Source organism: Falco biarmicus, chromosome 6 (genome assembly GCF_023638135.1).
Source record: "Falco biarmicus isolate bFalBia1 chromosome 6, bFalBia1.pri, whole genome shotgun sequence".
Lineage (NCBI taxonomy): Eukaryota > Metazoa > Chordata > Aves > Falconiformes > Falconidae > Falco > Falco biarmicus.
Window position 1 is genome coordinate 9,733,074 of NC_079293.1, and position 23,985 is coordinate 9,757,058.

At 39.1% G+C, this 23,985-nt stretch overlaps 1 long non-coding RNA gene across 1 annotated transcript in view; it reads right to left on the reverse strand.

Moving 5' to 3' along the window:
• Nucleotides 1-640: 640 nt before the first annotated feature.
• The window catches only part of LOC130151841 (uncharacterized), a 39,498-nt gene continuing 16,153 nt past the window's right edge, over nucleotides 641-23,985 (reverse strand). Inside the window, exons 3-7 of the long non-coding RNA XR_008822742.1 lie at nucleotides 17,506-17,615; nucleotides 14,919-15,144; nucleotides 11,892-12,098; nucleotides 3,094-3,230; nucleotides 641-2,462 (exon numbers count right to left, since the gene is read on the reverse strand). This is a non-coding gene — a long non-coding RNA (uncharacterized LOC130151841). The remainder of the gene's footprint in view (nucleotides 2,463-3,093; nucleotides 3,231-11,891; nucleotides 12,099-14,918; nucleotides 15,145-17,505; nucleotides 17,616-23,985) is intronic.

Here is a 23,985-nt window from a genome sequence, read left to right on the forward strand (position 1 = left end):
GTGCACTTCCACTGTGCACCGCTGGACTCCAGCTTGCTGGCCGAGCGTGGGGCTGGTGTGATGGCAAAGAAGGGCTTGGGGTGAACATGGCAGGCGGGTGAAGAGATGCAGCTGGGTCACAGCTAGTGATGCTGGGGAGAGAGCTGAGGAGACGGGTTGTATATCAGCACAAATGGTCATAACAAGCGGGTGGTGAAGGAAAGGACAGTGACACACTTTTGCCTGCACACATGCATGGCTTGACAGAGAGCGAAGAACTGCTGTTATTACCACCAAAGCTACCTTCAAAGACAACTGAAAAAATTGTTTGAAATGCCCTGCTTTTTTATTATTTGAAATTTTTTAATTTTTTGTATTTACTTATATTCTTTTCAAAAAACGTTTTCCAGTGCCTCTTGCCCCCAAAGCACATGTTGGGACCAAAGTTCTTTCACCAAAACATCTTGACACATACGGGATAAAATGCTGCTTAGTAAGATTTCATTAAATAACTAAGAGGTTACTGTCAGAGCTGAAATTATTATTCAAGAGTTGTGCTGTCATGAAAAAGATTTTTTCTCATCTTTAAATCTTCTTTTAATGATGTGTTTTTCATTCACTTTGTTAGAAGGAAATTACTTGAGTTGTCTTAATAAAAGTTTAAGCAGTCTTTATTCTGTAAATGAAAGGATGCACAAAACCAAATCATTGCAAAGATATATATCAAGTGTATACAAATTCTACAGAATCATCTCTTTTAAAGCAATTTTATAAAACCACTTAAAATCATATAGTGAGACATAAGACATAAATAAAACAGGTACAATGAATTTAAAATATGCAGAATGAACTTAATTTGTGCTTGTTTGTGAACATTTATTACTAAGAGACATTTAAAACAGAACGAATGATGTTTACAACTGGTTCACTCAGTCACCTCTTAACCACTTCCAGCATTTCTGTAACGGAGATAAATTTCTGGAAAATTATTATTGTTTTGTAAGCAGCTCCTCTATTCACCCAGTTGTAGCATGGAGAGCGGGATGGGCGTCTCTGTGTAGGCTCATGTACTTTACCAAGGCCTTATGGAGAAATTTTGGCCAACTCTAGCATTGTAGCTAGGTCTGTAGTTCCCCGAACAAGCTTCTGCATACATGCCCTGCAATGTATCTCTGAGGAGATGGTCATGCCTCTGCTGTGGAGGAAAATCTTCATGCAAACTCAGAGTAATCCAGCCCAGGAAAGCCTGAGTACCACATATTTTTCAGTGACTTGGAGGCCCAGAATTCAGTGATAATAGGCAAAGAAGAGATGTTTTAGGTTTTTATTGCTTGATAGGGCTTGATTTTTTTGGTTTAGTCCAACATATAGCACAAACCATAACACCTTACCAGGTATGCTGTGTTAAAGCCTGGAGACTTTTGTGGTACTGAAGCATGAGAGTTCTCAGGAAATTAAACTGTGCAACAGACAGAAAATACAAGAAACCAGAAGTGTCAGTGGTGCACAGTTGTATTAGCAAAGGAGCAGGTACCTGTGCTGGGCAGCAGCCTTTCTCTGCTCCTCTTCCACAGGTGAGTAAGGGGCAGTCCAGTGTCTTCCTGTGCTAAAAGTGCTTTTGAATTCTGGACCAAGCTGCATCTGGGAATAGATGGGCATGCACAGTGCCTACAGAGGGCATGTGGTGCAGGCTCTCTGGCCATCCCTGCTGTAGCCCCTGTCTTGAAGAAGTCCTCAGCGGCCACATCCAACTGATCCTTAATCTACGTGTAGCTCATGAGCAATGGATATGTCACCTCCAGCCTGAATAGATCTCCCCAGCTGTGGCAGATACATAGCTTGTCCCAAAACATTGCTGGAATTCTCCCCAAAATGAGAATGCCCTCCACCCCTGTCCACCCAGCACTGTCTGTCATGTCTTTGTGGCCTGAGACATTTCTGCTGCCCTGTGTGCCATCCCCGTACTGCACCAGGTGGCAATTCAGACAGCTCTGTGCGTTTGTGAGGAAGGTGAACTTCTTTCTCGGGTGTGACTATCTTCCTCACAAAAAGGGGTATAGGAGAAGAAGTTTAATCTCTGTGTATTGAGATATTAGGACAGGCATAGGTGATCTTGTTAGGTGCTACCAGGAGGTGAACAAATTAAAATGTAAGAGTCATGACCATGTCAGACTTTCTAGTCTAATTCTTGCCTTAAGCCAATATTTGAGCAATAATTATACTCTCCGTTGAGCTGCTCTATGGACACGAGTAATTATAATTCCCAATACACAAACCCATGTATCTCATTATAATGAAACACAGAAGTAAACAAAAAAAAAAAAAAAAAAGGCCTAGAAATAAATATTCAGGATGGCATTTATATGCTCGGCTTTAGTCAGTCAGCTCAGGTTTTACATAACAAGGAAGTCTGCATATGGAAATCTGGCCTTGTAAGTGGAGTTCGTGTGAAGAGTAGTTGTTAAGAGATATTTGTCCAATACCTGAAAAGAAAATGGCTATTCAGTTCAAATATTTCATTAGGTAGTAATCAAAGTGAGAAGTTTGCAGAGATACACTGCTTCTAAAGTGAAAATATAATTCTGTGCTCACATTTCTGTAGTAACTAGCTCAGTAACATTAAATAATTCAATATTGCAGCCTTTTTTCATTAAAATCCTAAAGCATTTACTAAAAAGTAAGTATAAAATTATAAAATTGATGTGGCTAAATGTAGTTAGTTACTGTAGACTCCTCTTAGAGTCAGCGCAGACCTAGGGAGCAACCCAGTTCATCCTAGAGCAGATGTCTTAAATATACTGTAGATATGTGTATTTAATCAAAAGAATCTACCCCAACAATATAAAAAGTTTAGACTTAGAAAACCAATCTCCATGTGTTCAAATTTCATTAAAATAGATCTGATACCAGACTTTCTAGATATCCGCAAAACATATAAATCTTACCAAGCAAAAAGCTGCAGTGATGGCTACTCAGCTGTTAAGACAAATTTAACCATCAGTCAGTTCAGTTCGGTCTGATTTTTCATTTTCATTTTACATTTTTCAATGTAGGGAAATTGACTACGTGGCTACATAAAATCACATCATTTCCAGCATTTCCATGTTTCCTTACCTGAAAGAATACAGCACTGGAACACGTACGTGGTGGAAATCCTGATGACGCTGAAGTCAAAGGGGATGTTTCCTTGATTTCAGAAATGCCAGGATTTCACCCAGGGACAAGAATGGTTGTGCCATGTCACCACAGATCTGCACAGGGAATGAAGATAATCCCCGAAACTTTAAAAACAAAGCCAAATACCCACCACCCACCACCCCTTGTCTGGCGGGTTCATCATTTCATGTCCCATTAAGGCATCTGTAGGCAACTCTGTCATAGAGAACAGGGTGTCTTGTGCTTGAAACGTGAATGAAGAAATGAGTGCTGGAGTTCAGCGATGAGTCACATCTGGCAAGTGTCTATTCCTGTCACTTCTGAGCAGCACTGCCCTGCTCTGCTCCACCGAAACATTTTAAATGATGTGGGAGATATTTTATATGGAGAAGCAAAGCACTCTGTACATGACTCAGAGATTCTGTTATTATTTTATCCCTTATTCAAATTAATCTTTAGATCAAGATTGTATTATTACTCATAATTAATTTGGCCTTGCATAATGCTTTTAATCCAAGTATCTCACAATACTTCTTGAGCATTACCTAATTAAGCTAGTCACAATATCTCTGTGATGTAGTCAAGGAATCTGTGGCTTGTTTCATCCACTGCCAAGAAGCAGTCACCTCTGGGGTCAAGTAAAGCAGCTGTTCAATAATGCATAGTGGCATTGCGCCACACTTTGGGAGAGGGAGTGAGAAATAGCATCCCTAATTGGGACAACAGGGAGATTAAGGGAGGAAAATGTAATTATCCATAATGTCAGATTTAAAGGTGATAACTCGTCTTTTCATCTGAAGATTGTCAAAGGCTTTTTAATGTCCAGTGTTCTTTTAGCGCACGGAACAGATGTTTCATAAAATACCACAGGTCCTCTGGTACCCTCTGGTCAGAGCCCGAGAGGAGTTCCTTACCTTGTCATGATTTGATGACCTATTTTACTTTGAAATTCTGTATCTACACATAGCATTTACATGCCCAAAGTAAATAGCTAGTGTGATTCTTTGATCAAAACCTTTAAGCAAGTGTCAGTATTTAACATTTCTCCCTATGAGTCTTATTTCAGGTAGTGTTATTATCCCCACAGTACAGAATGAAACTGAAGCACTGGGAAAATAAATGACCTTCCTCTACATACTGAGAAAGCCAGTGATTAAAAGGTCATCAAATCTTATTTTCCAGGCCTATATTAGTTTGCTAAACTCTCCCTCATCCTTCTTTCTGCCTGTTAAAATATCCCTTACATTCAGTCTGTACGACAAACCCTTTCTGTATTTGATTAAAATACAGCTCGAACACAGAGTCTAAAATATTGTGCTTAAGAGGAGAGCTTTCACATATCCATTCTCATTCCTGCCTCCTGTAAAACAAGATTTAAAACCCCCACGAAACCAAACACTACTAACCCCACTAATGCAGAAGCTCCCCAAGTGTCTTTTGGACAACTACTCCCCAAAGCAGGAGCACCCCATTTGTGGCTACTGCTGCTTCAGCCCAGACCCATCCCTGCAGGAAACTGCAACAGGCACCCGTCACCCAGGCTGTTCACAGCTCCACAGGCCGAGGTGTGTGGGACACAGGGCTTCGGGAGTGTGCCAGAGTGGGGACAAAGGACATTATATGCAGTTCCCTCTTCTCAGGAAGGGGCAGGAGGAGCAATCCCATGGACAGGATAGTCACTGAAAACAGCATTAAACTTTTCACAGGTTCTTGCAGCCAGATCAAGCTGTAGTGATCTCCTGTAACCTCCTCTGCAGCACACAAACCAGCAGGTATCACTAAGGAATTTTTGCATACGATAAAAACCTGACCTTCATTTAGATGCTGAGAGACAAAGGAACCGTTGTGACTCTAGGCAAAGTATTGAAATGGAAAATGACACTCACCACTGAATACCAGATTTTACTAAATCTCTGGTGGCTCAATCTCAATTATAGGAAAACCTGTTCCTTGTAGGTATTTATAAACAAGACTGGGGTGGAGGCTGGGTAGCCCAGATATTTTGCCAGGGCCTAGAAAAGCCAAGAGGGCCATAAAATTCACCTTTCTCCATCCTGCTTGTAGCGTAGCCATTTTTCAAACTTTGACTTTCATGTGCACATCTCTTTTTCAGTTCTTCTGTAACACAATGTGCATTCTTATGAAGCAAGAAAATGGAGGAAAAATGATAAGCAACAGGCTAAGGAATCCTGATGATTATTAAATTTAGAGACAGGACAGGCACTACTGTAACACCTGGAAGATCCAGGTCTTAAAGCATAGGAAATTATATAAAACCATCTATAATCCCAGTATTTTTACTATCTAGTAATGACATAATCTGCAGTGATATACCATCCTCCACTTTATGAAAACTCTGAGAACTGATGTACTTTATTATCATCAAGGGAGCAGACAGCCAACATGACCATTCCCGAGTTGAAAACACCTTTGCAAGATGACCCTTTAAATAGAGCTCCTATGAGGATGAAAATTCCAGTTCTTGGATGATTAAATGTCTCCCCAAATCTTGATGCTTTCAGATACTTTGTGAAAGAACTATTCTAGGGGGAAAGAAAAAAAAAAATCCATCAGAGTTCCTATTTCCAGTATTCTGATTGTAGAACAATTACAATTTTGAAACAAAGTACTTCCTGAAGGGAAAAAATATAAATGTTTCAGTCTGCAAAAGTATTGTAACAAAAAGTTCTGACACGGTCAATGTAGCTCTATGTTATTTGGGTTAAAATTGACAGTTTCACATTTCACCAGAGTAAAACATCTGTCAAAGTTTTAATAGCTTTTGTTGTGTTCCTTAAGCAACTTCAGTCACTTAAAATAAATAAATACATAAATACATAAATACTCTTTATTCCAGGGATAATGCTTTAAAAAGGAAGTTAAATTTTCTTTCCAATTATGCCCAATGGTAAGTTAAATTATTTTTCCAGTTATGCCCAAATGTATGCACATCTCCTTCTCAGTAGGTAACAAATTCCAGATGGCTGTATTACCTATGTTCACTGTGGTGTGCATCATGAAGAGCTGTAGCATCACAGTCATAGTGGCTGCACTTATATTTTCTTTGTAGAAAAACACATGCCTTTTCTCCTCAGGAAAGAGGAAGGACATCTCTAGGCTCAGCTACTAGTACATGTAAAATGAGGAGTTTGTCACATTGCAGGCCAGGGAAACACACATTGAGCAAGGTATGAAGTTAACTTCAGGGTGCTAGAAGTTAGAGAAGTCAAGGTTGAGCTCTTCATAGCGATGAGAGATATGGACTCCTAGGTGATTCATCTAATTCCAAATGAGTTACCTAATTATACACCTTCACTAAGTCAGGGAAAATAATTGCAAGTTGGAAATTCCTGTTAATCTCCATTGACACTAAAGGGAGCCAAAGGTAACTAATTCACTCCTTGATAACTAACTTTGTCTAATTTTTGCTGAGATGATCCTACCCTAAGTGCCTACAGTTATCTTAAAATACTTTTTAAAATCTACTTATGGATTTTGATAGCCATTCCTAAAATCAACAGGAAGGCATCCAGCCTGGGCAGGTTCCAGGGATTACATGCCTAAGGGTGATGCTAGAGCAATGACATTACCAGTGCTAAGTGTGCAGCAACAGTGTATTATGAACTCATATTTCAGGTTTAAATCTTCATAGAATATTGCATTTGACTGAATGAATGAATGTGTTGTTTGAATATTGCTATAACTGTACCTGCTGCTGTACCTAAAGTGGATGAAACGTCAAAGCACAGTAGATGTTACAAAACACAGTGCTGTAACCAAAGCCGAATGACCAGATGGCTTGGCTTGGCACAGATTTGTGGATACTTTGCTATATGCAGAGCTTATGATCTTTTTTGCACAAATTTAGAGACAGATTTAGGTTTTAAATATGTATTGTGCTAGTGCAAAAATCTAGCTGAATCAATCAGAAATGTTAAACAAAAGTATTGCTGCATGTCAATTCTCTGTCAGGATTTAGAGGCACTTAGGGGGAAAAGTGTAGCCCACAAGCTGCACCGATACAAAGGGAATGAACTCTCCTCCTAATGGTTTTGACACATCACGGCTAGCAGAATAGCAGAAATACTTAAATTAAACATTAATTTGGGTATCTCCACGTTGTGTGGCATTCTGACATATTCTAAGTTGCCTTCAGTGGGACCGCACAGATGTTACAGAGGAGACAGTAAGCCAATTCTCATAACTTTACAGCATATGTTTTGCTGTACTGCTCAGATCTGCCTGGCTTTACTAGCCACATTCAAAATACATTAAATGTCAATGATTCCTTTCTATTTGTAACAATTTACTCCACGGCAAAATTGGATTACTGGTAGAAAAGGAAAAAAAAAACAGGTGATGAGGGAGTATAAACAAGAAAAAGCAATGAAGATTCTCTTACAAAAAAATTCAAGAGAGTTACTTGCACTGAAACAAAAAAGGGCATCTCAAATGCTAAATAGTTCAACATCCTACCCAATAAACCATACTTAACCGACTACACAAATTAAGACCATTATAAATAAATTCAGCCCCCACACTGCTTTAATCAAATATAGAATCAAGGCAGATGGAACCCCAAGTACAAAAGGAAACATCTCATTTCTCAGTCATACTCAGTCAATCAGGCGAACAGATGGCTTAATAGCATGCCCTGAAATGTCTAATTACATGAGAAACTTTGTATAGTTTTTCTGGACTTTTAATTGGTATCCCAACTGTGTGTGAAAAGAGCCAAATGTTTTAATAGATTAATAATAAATATCAAGATAGACTGTTACGGCATGTACAAGACCTTGCTGGATTATTGTTGATGTGGATTTAAAAGATGAGGCAGTGCAGGGAGGGATTCAGCCCTGTGAGTCCAGACTGTCATGCAAATAAGCAGACAAGCGATACTTACCTCTTTGGAAGTCTTCCTCATAACAAATTGGGTACCTTACCATCCCACAAAACAGAAACAACAAGAGGTATGTCATAACAGATGTAGGGGCACTAAGAATTTAGCCTACATAAATGGCATGAGAGGAGCAATGGCCAGTAACTATAGCAACCAATAAAACCCTAAGAAGAGAGGGGAATGGACATTACACATCAGCACACCAAACTGAAATGTAACAATATGACTGAAAGATTAACAATATAATGCAAAGATCAAATTACTGAAATAATAAAATATTTTATTTATATTGTTAAAAGGATTAATGTATATTTAATGACCGAGATGTAAATATCTAAACAGCAGCAAAACAATGTATAGTCAAGTTCACAAAATCTTGTTCACAAACAACAGGCACAGAAACTAAGCATTGAGGCAAGAAAAAATCAGCAACAGCAAATGTGTTTTCCAGTGTGCAGTGAATTCAGAAATTTTATCTATAGATATCGGATCTATACCTCTATTGCCCAAAACTTTGTATAATGTTTCCCTCAAGCCACAGGAAAGCATCAGAATTCTGCTATTTTGGTCACATCATTTAATCCAGGTTGCGATCATGCTGTTTAACCACATTATATATTGTGCTGGAATTAGAAAAGCTGTTCAAAAATGGTGTTGCTTTGATGCTTAGAAACCTTCTTTTCAGGATAAATTTATTAATGGCCAGTTTATATCCATTTGTTCTGGTGCCAGCAGTGGCTATTAGTTCAAATAGCTTTTATCTGGTGTAATAACATGCAATATTATAGACACGCAACATTTTGTTGGACTGTGAAAGTCGAGTTCCTCTCAGAAGACAGAATCACAGAGTGGTTTGGGTTGGAAGTAACCATTAAAGGTCATGTAGTCCAACTCCCCTGCCATGGGCAGGGACGTCCTTCACTACATCAGGTTGCTCCAAGCCCCATCCAACCTGGCTTTGAGCACTCCCAGGGATGGGGCATCCACAACTTCTCTGAGTAACCTGTTCCAGTGTCTCACCACCCTCATCATAAGGAACTTCTTCCTTATATCTAACGTAAACCTACCCTCCTTTAGTTTAAAACAGTTACTCCTTGTTCTGTCACTACTGGCCCTGGTAAAAAATCTCCATCTTTCTCATAAACCCCCTTTAAGTACTGGGAGACTGTACTAAGGTCTCCGCAGAGCCTCCTCTTCTCCAGGCTGAACAACCCCAACTCTCTCAGCCTGTCCTCATAGAAGAGGTGCTCCAGCCCTCTGATCGTTTCATAACCTTTCTTTACCCTAATTATCTTGGAGTCTTTCTCTGATTTTCAGCACGTTTAATTCACTTGTGTAACCAGATGTAAATTACACTCCAGGTAAACTCTTGCTGGAGTACTCTTTAGTACTTCCCTGTCCTTGAGGATATGTTTTCTTTTTATATGGCTGTATCACATCAGTCTGTCACAGGATAGCTACCAGCTATCAATATTTTTTTCTTGGTTTATTGTTCCAACAGGTGAGGTAATTTACTGAAGAAACTCTAGAAACTACTGCTTAATCCTTGGCCTTGCATTTTGCACTACTGAATGTTGTCCAATTTTTACTAACTCAACCATCAGCTCAACCCATCACGGTGCAGGAGCCTATATCCCAGTTATGGTTGTTATTCCATTATGCTTATTATACCTGTACATGTGGCTGTGTAACAACTGAGCCTTTTCATTATTATTTATACATGTCCTCCAGCATATACCTGAAAAATTGCAATCCCAGTAATAAGAATTTGCTACATACAGATATCTCTATTCACCTGTCTATAGGATCTGTGGCAGTACATCAACGGTGGCCCCAGTGAAATCTCTTTTGCAATCCTTCCCATACACAACTGACCAAAATCCTTTTTGTTTTCATCAATCTAACCTTTATTTCACTGTTCGTTACTAACATGGTAATTCTCAACCCCACCAATTTAATCTTATCTTTCCTGGACAGCACACAGCTTTCTTCCACTGATGGTTGTAGTTTCATTGTGCTTCTTACTGCTGCACAGGAAAGAATCATAGAATCGTTGGAAAAGACCTTTAAGATTATTGGGTCCAACCATTAACCTGGCACTGCCAAGTCCACCACTAAACCATGTCCCCAGGTGCAACATCTACACGTCTTTTAAATACCTCCAGGGATGGTGACTCAGCCACATTCCTGGGCAGCCTGTTCCAATGCTTGACAACACTTCTGGGGAAGAAATTTTTAATACCAACCTGACCCTCCCCTAGCATAACCTGAGGCCATTTCCTCTTGTTCTATCACCTAAGATCCTGACTGATAAGCAGTACTTTGCACATATTTCCAAGAACAAAGAAGGAAAAGAAATTAAGGAAAATGGGTGATCATGGTCATAAGGTCTGTAGTGCTAAACTGAAAGCAAATCCTGTTCTACCTAGGTGCAAAGGGTAACAGAGGTGAAATAGCCATGTAGAAGGTATAATGCCTGAAATTATAGTGCTTCCCATTTTGGTTTGTATAGTTAGCCAGTATGACACACCTTCTTGGCTATCTTTGCTGTCTCCTTGTCACTGTTTACAGGGGAATCTGGTTGAATCTCTGTTTACTGTGGTCCATAAAGGGTGGGTTTTTTCCTTTTAAACAGAGTAAAAATCTTATGAAGCAAGAAAAATTACAGTGCTAGTCCTACTACCAGCCAGCAGTTAACCCAAAAGCTCCCTCTCTGTGTAGTACTACAGATGTTTTCTGAACTCTCTGTGGTGATTTGTCCCTGAGGTTCTTAGTGCTCATTGCCCAAATACTGGGACTCTCTATGAAGTCCACTCCCTGCCCCTTCATGCAGATCCTACTTGTTAACTGTATATGGACTATAACTGCAAAAAGCCTGGTTCTCAGGCACTGCCCTCTCGTGCCCATTTCAGGTGCTTCGACCGTGAAAAAGCTAAACTGCATCTATTGGGGTTGTCAGACCCCACTCCCCCACCCCTCCCCGGGGATTTAGTCCAGCTGCAGTTCTGCAAGGCATACCCAAGCACTCCGCAGACAAGATGGTTATGTCTATACAAGTAAAGGCACCAGTCCCAAGGTCCACTCACTAATCCCCAGGCCAACCAGCTTTGACTGGCTGTGCCTGTTCTGTTCATTTTTCTCAGCCTCCAAAACAGAGCGGCCACTTCCAAACTGCTGGTTGGCATGGGCCAGCCTGTGCTGTGGAGCTGCTCAGGAGGCTACTAGTTCACTCAGTTCAAAATGTGCCAGGGACTGGTTTAACGATTCATCTGTGCATACATTTCATTGCATCAGTTTAGATTATCATTGAAGACAGCTGCAAAAATGCTCATACCCTTATATTTCAGTTACAGCACCCATATATGTGCATTTTCCTTTGTGCTCCTGAGAATTACCCCTTCTCAGGGTTGGATGTTAAAAGTAGTGTCAAAACCTTTATTTGCAGCTATCAGAAGGTCTGGGAGTTCAAGAACTTGCAAGATTATAGCTCTTGAAGTACAGAGATTTATGCCTGGCAATTAGCATTTTTGTGTCCCCATATCTCACCTTTCATTGGCATACAGGCAACCTGCTTGTACTGCAGAAGCCCGTGGAGTCTACCCCTTTGTATAACGACTTCCAGAGCCTGCAAAAGTTTCCTTGTATTTAAAAAAATCTACAAAGAAGTGCAGCAAAGATAGCCTCGTTTACAAGTATAAAGAGCTAAAATGTAACCTCTCTACTCTTTAAGTATCATGACAACTGCCATGCTAGAGGCAGAGCTGTACTATTGGAAGTCTTCCAGGGTGGAGAAATAGGATAAGAAATAGGATAAGAGGAGCAGCATTAGAGGAACACAAAGCCCCATATTACTCACAGGATGCTTGCTCTGCAAGATGTCCAAAGGAAAGAAGATTGCTGAAGTGATGGCAAGACGGGGAGGTAAAGCTGAGCTTGGGGGAAAGAAAGCTAGTATCAGCAATCCCAGCAGCTTCAAAATACTTAGATATATTGTCCAAGTTGTCCTGTTCTTATGCTGAAGGGAGAGTCAGTCCATGGGAATTCAAATCAGGAAATTTTGAAGCTGTCAGAAAGGGCCACAAGAAAGCAAATTATAGATAAGAAAATAAGAAAGTTATTTGGAAATACTATTTTGCATGATAATGGACAAGCCAAATAACATTCTGGATGAAATCACCTTACACAAATAGGGAAGGTAAAACACAACAGCCCTATAACTGAATACAGTCCTAACTAAGATGACTACTTCTGATAAGTATCCAGCACAGAGGATTGCAAGTTCATAAAACACCAAGAGAAAGCACATCCCAAAGACACCTACATGTGTGATCACAGTTTAACCAATCAGGCAGATGAATAAATCAAGTGAGGATTAAATATATTAAGATTCTTAGCATTAGATTAGAAAAAGAACAGAAAACACCTTGTTTACAAGAGAACACATCTATTCCTGTGGAATAAGAAATACGAAGGAGCTTTCTTTGTAAAACTGTGAAAACAATTCTCAACTAGCAATACATAGCGTAACTCTGTAGGTAGTTATTCTGCATTTAAATTAGATGTATGAGTTGCTATCAAAACAGGATAAGCCATCTGGCTTGTGTGACAGCGTGTTTGCTATTTCCCATCTAGTTGTGTATTTGCTTTACTGTTTTTTTTAGTTTCCATTCCATATCTTCACAACTCTTGCCTTCAAAATAAAAATAGGTAGACTGAGGCAGAGGTATTGTTTACTAGGTGCTTATTACAGGGTGGCTGTTAAATAAACTGATTGGGGTTTCAGAAACCATAACACAACTGATCTAGATCAAGGTGCAAGGTCACATAGTCAAATTAAGTCTTGTTTCCTGTGGTTTTCATGGTTAACTCTGGGGTTTCAAATTAGACCAGACAAGGAATCCCGTTACTGCAAGCCTGTCACACTACAGACAGAAATTACTTGAATTGAAGCACCTGTCCACTGAAAGGCACTTTATGCATCGGGATAGTTTTCAGAGCTTCACATTCTGAAAGATGCAATTTCTTTTCTATAAAAAATATTAAAAATACATTATTTCAGTCAGAGATCTTGGTAACAGAGGTTCCAAGAAAATAGTTTGATATACAATAAATTAGAGTTTAGTATAAATTGATATTGTGAAAATAAAAGATAACATAAAAATTATAGTCAAATTATCAACACATTGAAACAAAGGGTTACAGCAAAAGATTTTTTAATTATTTGTCTGCATTTCCCCAGGTTTAAACAGAGTTGTGGCAACATAATGTTCACAACATTTTATACACAAATAATTATGTAATTATATACAGTGGTTTTAGAGTTCTAGACACTTAGAATGGAAAATGTCACAAAAACTAGGACTACTTGACATAATATCAGTGTAAAAATGCATTATTTAATAGCTTCAGAATATTCACTCATGGCCATGGAACAGTTATGAAATCCTCTGCTTTAGACTTAGGATGAAGATATATATATATTTTTTTATATATATATATATATATATGTATGTCTGTGTGTACACACACACAGAGTTATATATGTGTGTGAATGAGAAAACAGGATGTTCTTTGGGATGGTCTCGTTTACCTTTTAATCAGAAGTAAACAGTAACATGCAAGGCATGTAGACTTATAGAAACTATTAGTGTTTGAACAAAACAGTAAACACATGTAATAAAAGATTGGTGTAATAGTCATGAAATTATCAGCTAGAAAATATGTTTGGACAGAATAGAATTTCACTGTGATTATGGATACAAAAGAAAAATAATATAGAAGTAAAACAAGTCCTAGTGGGAAAGACATACAATTGCACAATTTTAATATTCAATTTTTAAAAGAAGAAAGGCAGAAAGAAAATAAACAGAAAAATACTTAATCTAATAATTTCCTGTATATACTTCATTATAAATTCAAATGTTTTTTTTTTAAATAAAAAGAATGGATACCAAAAATATTCCCTTGTGCTTAGATGAGGAAGCTGTTAACGTCTTAGACTTAAAGGCTCTCTTAAGTATTTGACCCTGGTTAAAACTGGAGAAACAGGACTTATAAATCATCTGAACTGCCCGGCCAAAATGATTATGACCTTTAACTCGCTTTGAATCAATTCAGACTAAAGAATTAGGATCTCAAGCTGCAAATAAATAAGCATGTAACAAATTGTGATGGCCCGAGAATATTTGTGCTTTTCCCACAATACCAAGGAACCTCTTTAGATGACCCTGCCCAGCTCTCCAGAGTAGTATTTGTGGTAAGCAGAAGCAATTGTGCAAAGCTAGAGGGAGAGAAAGGAAATGCTGTGAAAGGGCAGATAAGGAGAGAGCACCAACAGCAAAACAGGGACTCAGAATTTAAAAACAGTGGGTTTTCCAGGAATTGAAGTACGTCTCTAGCTACAGGAAGGTACTCAAAATAATAGTAGTACTGAAATCTAAGGTCACCATTACATACCTAAGAGCAGACCCATGTTCATAACTTAGTACTTTACAAAGACAATACTATTACAGTGAAACGGGGGGGGGGGGGGGGGAAGGCATTTTTGCAAGTCAAAACGACTTACTTAGGATGTTTGGAGATTTTTCCCAAGTTTCTGGATGATCTAAGAATAAGTTCAAATTGGGAAAGCAGCCCATGCAAGAAGATATAAATCAGTCCCAACCATAGTGCCCCATAGTGCCAGGATAAAAAAATACAGGACTACTAAATAACTTGAGGGTTTTCTTCCTTACAAACTTCTTGCTTAAATTAAACCCAGTATTTTTATAAATTATGTGTACAGTTGACTGGGAATTTTTCAAAATTAAAACACAAACAAATGACAATGTCCAAACCCAAAAGCAGAGGTTAAAATTCAGAGGTAAAATAAAATTCAGCTTACCACTGGGAGATGAAATATTTAGTCTGGGGCCGGGTTACACAGCAGAGTTGGCTAAGTTTCATCAGTTGAGTTAAAATAGAATGGAGGCACAAAGACCAGCTCTTCAGGAGTCAGTGCAGCAGCTCAAAACCCAGAGTAAATTGGAGGAAGCTGACATTAAAGGCTTCAGTTATGCTCACAGGGAACCCAAACCCAGTATCTGGAAATGTCCAGAAGTGTCGTTTAGCTTAGAATGACAAAACAAAACAAAAGAATGGGATGCTGTGAAATTTTACTGCCATGTAAAAAAAGTGTCAATATTTCTTGTGTCTGACACAACGCAAATTTTGAAACCCTGGTATTTTCACAAGAAGTAAGTATTCATTTGCATCCAATTCTGATAAATTCAAGTGCTGCATGCTGTTAAGCAAAGGATGTGTGTTCAATAGTGTGAGAGGAGAGGCAGGTAAAGCTCTGAGATGCGTGTCTTGACCTTTGCTTTAGGATGTAAACCCGAAGACCAAAAAGCTCTTTCAACTCAAAGCCAGATTTTATTAAAATATAAACAAAAACAATAAACATTTTAAAGAGAGAAAACTTAAGAGTGACTAGTAAGGCAGAGCAGAAATAACGTATATGAAAAAATCTCCTTCACCCATCATATACTTACAGGCAAGTTCTTGTTTCTCTGCTTGGTTACTGTGATCACAGTAAGTTTTGATTTGCAGCCAGCTCCCTCTGATCCCTAAAAAGTTTCTTTCTGCCACTGTGGGGGTTGAGTTATGGGTGAGTCAGGTCCCTGCTCCTTTCAGTACTATCTTCATGAGCTACAGCTCCTGCCTTCTTGCCATGACTCACCCACTCTCATCCTCTGGGGCTGGTGACCATCTCCCAACCCTGTGGAGGCACCACCACCTAAGCCCACTACTCTCTGCTGAAAGGCACATCACATTACCGGCAATCTGGGAACAAACTGTCCAGCACATGTGCCACAATCTGTATTTATTTAGTTTTAGAATCTGGTATTTGGCATTTGGCCCTCAGAGCTATATTATTTGGCAAGATGACAGCTTTCCAATGTAGTGAGTAGAAAAGTATAATTTATTTGAGTATATGAGAGGAATGTTGTTTCCTGTTCGTGAATCCGTTGCCAAAATTAATTAGTTTTTCCTCTGTGTGAGGGTTTTTTTCTCTAAGAAGCTTTTCTGATAGAGTCTTTTGGAATTTTAAAGACTTTATTTAAGCTGTGTTCGACATATTTAACAGTTTTTACATCAGCATGATAAATTTTGACTTTTCAGTGGGTACCATTTTTATAGCAACAAATTAAGGAGAAAGTTTAAGAGCTGTCACCTCCAAAGGAGAAAAAAAATTCAATTTCATTCAAAATACCACAGAGAAAATTGCCTGAACTGAGAAAAATAATGTAGATGTATACTGATGATCATACTGGCAGCTTGGAGGTGATGAGAGTAATGATGGTGCTCATGGAAGGAGGCACTGAACAAAAGACTCAAAGACTGAGAGGTCTCCCTGAAATAAAGACTCACCACATGTGACATCCAGGAAGATGTATTGCATCAATTTCATCTAGGTCCAGTTCAGGCCACTTAACTACAAATAGCTAGTTACAATAAAAGCTGTGATTTTTGCTGAAGAAATTGGTTACACATATGAAAAATATTTTCATGCTATTGTATTGGTAACTCTTGTTCAGTACACAGACTAGAGCCAATACCATTATGTATAGACATCCCTAGTGAGATGTTGTACATGCAGTATGTTTAAATTTACAAAAAAGAAAGCAGACTGTTTCCATGACATTATTTACATAAGTAAATTTAAACATCTGAGTGGAAAATACAGTCCCAAATTGGGAACATATTTGTGCAGTCACCAAAATTACTTGCAAAATCAAGTGTTCATTCACACAGATTTCCATTATAAAGGAAAATGATGGTATTGCTATATAGAAACAAGCTGACTTAAATTTGCCATCTGATGATGAGATTTGCATATCTAAAAGCAGGAATGTGATAGATGCAGAACTCTGTCTTCATTAACATCTTGCTCAATGAATGGACAAACCTTTTGTTTTGTCTGAGAATATCTCTGGAACATCTCAGAGGAAGCAGCATTAGTTGGATAAGGTACCAGAATTATTTTTAAATAGATTGTGAAAAAAGACATTAGTCTGAAAACAACCATGAATTGTAACAATGCTGTTATTTCACTGTTTTGTGGAGTCATTCAAAAAGAAAATGTTGTGTAGCAAGTCCAAGTAATTAAAAGGTATATAAAATGGACATATGGTGCTAAAACCTCAAGATAAATATAGATAAGAGATCCAAGAAGAAAATATTGGAAAAAAAATTGGAAAAGAGCTATCTGTACAGCCATCTGGTTAAAAGCAGGTTTAGACTACATCCAGTATTGGCTTGAGCAAACAGCTAACCTATGCTCTAGAGAGAAAAAAAGGCAAGCATGTTGTAATTGAGTAAAATGGCATATGGGGATAGATTAGAGAAGCTTCCACTTTTGTTGCACCTAATCTTGTCAAGACATCCATGATGACAACATTAATAAACAAGTAGCAGTCTTAACTTACTAAAAGTCATGTTCTTCACTGGATTTTCTTCTAGTGGCCTTCCATCATGAAAATCTGTTTTTCTTCAGGAAGTCTTCTGAATAAATGAAATATTTATTCAGAGCAGTACTCTGTTAGAATGAAAAATGAAAGTCGATTTAAGCTGCCTTTCTATACATACAGAGAAAATCTACACATTCAGATGGAAAGAATTTAATTCATAAAAGAGGGAAATCTGTATAATCAGTTAAAACTGCAAAATTCTTGAATTGCTAGAGAAATTATATTCTCTCTTTGATTCCATTTTAATAATTTTAAACACAGAAGGTTCCCTTTAGGATTTCCAGTATTAGTATATCATCCTAGGTTTTATGCAAGACCCTGATGTTTCTGTGGGTGACGTCAAAACCAAAACACATCCCCATTCCTGGCTGCTTCTGGGCCTGGACTTGCCATCTGCATCTGACATTTGCCTGTGCCTTTATGGCACATCTACTCAGTGCAGTGTATTGCCACAGAAAGATCACCAGGCACTTCTGAATACCACTGTCAAGCAGAGGTGCTTGTTCAGATCCTGTGATCAGCCACATTGGTGCTTTTTTAGAAAGACTAATTCATGATGGTGGAGTGGCCACAGTGCCTCTGCTTGTACACTAAGCTCAGGTATCTGTATGTAGCACTGCACTGAGCAGTGTAGAATTATTTACTTTCAACAGTAAACGGGGAGAGGTAGGTGCTTCTCAAAGGCAATGTGCATTATCTGTTTTCATGCTTATGTCAAGATGGGTTGAATCGCCCTCTCAAAGGCTGTGCTTCAGTCTGGGGCCTCCAGGACCTTTCCAAATCTTAGGAATGCTTATCCCATTTGAAAGGAAGTGAAATGATGTGCAGAAGATTATTCATTGCTTAGAATGAGTTGGAGTAGAGCTTTTTGTAATAGGATGGTCTGGCAATTCAAAATGGGGGAAAATGGTAATTGGACAGGAACACAGCAGAGACCTGTAGAGATCAGCATACTGGGGTGACATGTTTTGACCAGTTAAACAAGGAATATGGACAATTGTTGCCCCTTGTGAAAATGACACAGAATTTTAAAGGTAAACTGAAGGAAAAGTGTGGTTAATGTTTTAATTTGCTACTTAACAATTTGATTTTTATTTAGTCTGACAAGCCATTCTATTAGTCTTTAAGACTGTTCAAACTGAAGGCTTATACTCATTAACAAAATTTTGTTTAAATTAATAAATAAGTCTAAGTACTTAAAATGCCAAATCAGCACTAAAGCATCAAGAGTCATTGTTTTATAGGGTGTTTTATATATGCCAGTGTGCTTTAATACGTTCTCTGAGAAATGAAGAGAAATGAGAGGCCCATGTAACAACGGAGGGGTCACAAAGAAGATTTCACCTAAATATCAGAAGTATTTTTTCTGCCAAACAAGACTGCTGTAACTGAACACATCAGAAGTACTGAGATCTCCCATATGGATATCTTGTTCTAAAAGATCAGCATAACACCAGGTGGCCTCCCTTCTAATGACCGCACAAATGACTTGCAGAGGGGAAGCTTATCTTCTGAATGTGGTAAGATTCCACAGTGCCTACTGTTTTTTCTATTGAGAAATAAATCAAAAGCATTAGATTTTCAAAAGTATTTACTCTTATCAAATACAGTGTTAAGGTCTGAGAAATATATATTTTTCTTAGAATAATTCTAATCTCTTGAATTTTTACTTTGTGAATTGGTTATGGAGATAATTATAAACATAATTATATGTCCTCTAAAGCCTCATAACCATAGACTCAGTGAGGGTGAATATGCTAGAAGGGACATCATATCTTCTTACCTATTTCAAAGTAGTCTTTGAAAATTCCAGGACAATATTTTATAAGAGAAGGAAAATTATTTGACATTATTTATTTAGATTTTGAAACTGCCTTTGACAAAATCCCTCGCGTCGAACAGATAAAGACTGTTCAGCGGGAACAAGGTGAGAGGCAGTTTGTTGCCATGGACTAGAAACTGGCTGAGTCAAAAAAAGGTGACTGCTGAGGTTCAGTAAATATATTCATAAGGTTTTCACAGTTATATATGTGTAGCAGTGTTCTGGGGAGGCTGATAAACAGCAAGATAGCAAAATTATGTAAGTCAAGCAAACCCAGGCAAACCCAGAAGGACTAATGTGGGGAAATAGGCAGTGTAGTGAGCTGGCAATATGAAATTCAATGCTACAATAAGTCTGGATGCACTCCTAAATTACTAATCACATCTCTCGAAGGATCACTGCTCAACAGAGATGAAAATCAGGAAGTAAGTATTAGGCTACAAAAGGTCGGTGTGAAGAATATGAAGATCATAAGCCCATTTATAAATCAGGATGTATCTGCTGTGCTAGGAATACTGTCCTCAGATTAGCCTGTCTCAAAATATAGTCTTTCTAAGGGTGCAGATGGGAGTAGTAAGGAAGATTAGGAAGAAACGCAGAAGCCTGTACCGAGCTGAGAACTGGAACTTTGTGCTTTACAGAGACCTCCTAACCTACCTTGTCTGATCCAAGTGAAGACTGGTGGTGAGGAAGACAAAAGGTATTTAATCTTACAAATAAGTGTGCTTCTCTCCTTCATGCTTCTGACACAGATTTTGGAGGAGGAGGAGGAATATGCTTTTTAAACAAGGAAAACAATGTGAGGATCTATAAATATTAAATCCAGATTCATAAGGAAATTGGATTTTTTTTGATACAGAAGGCGGCACTTTTCCTTCAGAAGAACACTTAATCATTGTCCATATAGTAGTAAGCACCACACAAAAGCAGCATTAAGTGTAAAATACGATGAGTCCCCATTAGGACTTGCTTGTGAAGTAGCTGCCTATTTGGGAAATTCCCTGGAGGTGGAGAAACAAATCTTAGACCATGCAGAACTATCACAGCAGGGACCCACAGTCATGAAAGGTTGCACCGTGCAACTTTACACAGAGCTGATCCTGTATATTTTGGCTAGATCTTTGTCCCACATGAACCTCCCAGTACAGGCCTACACACTATTTCCTGCCCCTAGGCCATTTCTCTGCCAGCATCCCATAGAGAGCGCGACTAGCTGACAAACTCTTGAAGAAACATACAGGGCTGACTTCGTCTCTAATCCCTCTCGCTAAAACCTGCTGATACCTTCCAACGCACTCCAGTTTAGTTTATCCTCAGACTTGCCCATTAAAAAAGTCAACCTTCAGTGTTCATTTCGCTCAGCCCCTTCTTGCTTCTTCCCCCCCCACTAGCCCAAAGGTGAGGATGAGGTGAGGTCTTCTTGTACAGATGATCACATTCCTCACATGAGAGGGAATCAATCAAATGCAAGAGATCTTGGGGAAGATAGGTGGGTTAGGGTCCCTACCCTGGATGTCGGGAGCTGGAAAGGCACAGCAATGGCTGAAAGACCTCTTTGGTTGCTATCCTATTATATCTTGACACCTAACTTCTCAATTTAGGAGGAACAAATCCAGGGTGTAGTCTTTATTTTCTGACCCAAGCATCATATAATTATTCAGTGGAAAATGAACCTTCCCCTAAAACCAAACTCAGCTGCACTTGTGAAGAGCTTTGGGATCATTCTAAACAACTAAAGCTGCTCACAGAAATCTTGTTCATTTTAGACTCATTTTATAGTGTAAGGAAGATCAAATGAAACACATTCCTTTTCCCAGACAAAATTACCCAGCCTTCCTTCTCATTTCCACTATTTCTACTTTAATTCTCAAATAGTTAAAACAGCCTCCCCTTTTCCAGAAAAGTAGTTCTCCTCCCCAGCCTGAGTCCTCAGATTCAGAGTACAAAATCAACTGGGAAAAGGATAGTGTAAATGACATGGAAAATAAAGTAAATGCATTAATACTAGAGCTGGCTAGAAAACTAGTGACATCTGTATGTTACATCTCTTCTGTGCTTCATTTTCCACTGCTGTGTTCTGCTGCTAACCTTTGCCCTGTGCTGCTCAGAAAGTGCCCATATTATCTGAGTAAGGCTCCGAGCCTTAATAATTTAGCTTATTGGTTTGAGCTGGAACAAAATGTGGCAGAACTGATGACAGAAATGAGACTGAAATAGATTTGATGGAATTAATGGAGCATTTGTGGGTAGAAGTTGGCTTAACGCATTAAAGAGTTTTTTCCTAGCTTGACAGTGAAATGCAGGACTGTATAAGAGGTGGAGTTGACGGGGACTGATACATCCAGCGTAATGCAATAGCTAAAAGCACAGGTACATGGGGAAGAGCCCAGTGGGCCAGGGCTGTATAACACTTCTGCAGCGCTGCTGGAGGTGCTCTGCCTTGGCGGGGTGGTGAACTGGGCAGTGGCAAGCGTGCCCATAAGCAGCCATTTGCTGCAAGCTGATAAAAAGGTGCTCTTTTATTCCCATTGGAGCACAGGTTGGAACAGGATGAGCTATCCATTCCCTGTCCCTTGGATCAGCCGCCCCACGGGTGCAGCGCATGTGGCATTTCCCTTTCTCTGAGCCACAACAACAAGGGATGTGGGGACAAGGGTGAGCCATGGGCTTCTGAAGCTCCCAGGTGGAATCAGTGATCTCAAGCATTATATGGCTCCATGGAAATGTGGGGAAGGCCTCAGGATCGATCAGATTTTTCTTGTGATCGCAGCAGGAGCAACACAACTGTTCTCTTTGGGAGATATTTTTTCAAGAGGGAGACAGCTGACAATTTCTGAATGAAGTGCCAGGTTGTCTTGCGAGAACTCCTAAACACAAGGTTGCCCTGTGTGAGTACAGTTTGATGTCCAGGTTGCAAGTTCATCCAAATAAAAACCAAGCTCTTCATATCTTCTATAGCTTTATAAGTGAACCTGTCCCACATGCAGATTACCATGCAGAGAGATTCCCCTCTTCCCCTCTTCCCCTGAGTAGCAGAAGCAAGAAATAGTATTTCTAGCTTTAAGGAGTTGCAACATATTTCACTAGCTTCAGCTGTGACTCCCTGAGCTGCAGCTCCACGATGGGCAGTACCCAGCCTCCAACTTCTGGGTGACTCTGTGCAGCTTTGGAGCAATACCAAAGAAGTTCAGAGAAGTTTTTTTCAGGGAACAGTGAAATCCTCTTTCATGCAAACAATGAGCTAAGAGAAGAAAGTTGGGCTTTGAAGGAGTGAGTTCTGTAGATCTACCCCTTCATAAATCATGCTTTCAGCATCTTTTATTCTTCATAACTGTCAAAGTAAAAAGAAAAGAGAATCATATAATAACCTAGCCTTCAGACTGAGAATCTTGAACAAATTCACCTTGGTAAAATACCCTATCCATTCTGTAGCACAACACATCAGCAGGCTGGCTGGAAGGTCTGGCCAGTATGGCTGAACAGGCAGTTTGAAACTCAGACCGTCAAGTGTCCTCTGTTTTGCTGCTCTTGAGTACCCTTGTCTTATTTTCCTCACAAAGCAACAGTTATACAGTTAGTCTGACTAAACACCATGGAAACTACTTTCCTGATGTCTCCCCCAGTGTTTGGAACACTTTGTTGTACAACACGCTATCTCTAATTGATGGCAAGCAAAGTTACTTTGAGCAACAAAAAAAACCCACCCCTAAATCAAAGTCAAGAGGGTAATTAAAAGAGTCAGAATACTCACGAGAAAACCTTTCTTTTTATTTTTATACTCAGTGGAGGTAGGAAGTAGGGAGGAGGTTCTCCTATATATTTTAATTATGAAATAATGTTAGAAATGAGACCTTAATGCATGCTGCTACAAAAAAGAAAAGTAAAGCAGATTTTAAAAGTAAAGACTTTTTGTTAGCAGAAACCAAACTACAAAATGCAGAAATTCCAGTATAGAAAAGCTGGACTGATGTAGTGATAATACCTGGAGGAAGGAATGGTTTAATTGCTTTATTTTGATAATGAAGATAGACCTTTCTTATTTACCTATTCATACTGAGAAAATATTGTCCCTCAAAAGCTGCAGTTTCATATAGATCAAAACATGGCACAAACACGAGAGGTGTGTAAGGGATCAAGATTTGTGAGGAAAGTGTGATTGTGAAGAGGTTCTGCTTCCCAAGGAGAATGCAGATCACCACCTACACAGAAGAAAGATAAGTAGGACTGAGATGCTAGAAAAAAGCAGGTAGCAGTGACTCCCCAATTTTATTCCTTTCCCTTTCCACTGGAGCCTGTATTTACATTCTCTGTCTAATGTTAAAAGTCTGCCCAGCAGATGTAGCAAACTACTGATGAGGTAAACATCTTCCAGCGGAGTCAAGGAACACCAAAGGGGGACACAAGCATTCACTGAACAAAAGGATAGATCAGAAAACAAAAACATCACTCTCCAGCCCTAACCCCCACCCCCGCCGAAATCAGAAGAATTATAGGACCTGTGTCTAGGACAGAACACCTTTCTTTTGCTGTCTGAGCCTTCTGGGTATTAGAGTAGTGGGTAATGCTCCCCAATTTGACTGTCCTTCTGTTCCTTATGAAGAGAGTGAAGAGGGTAA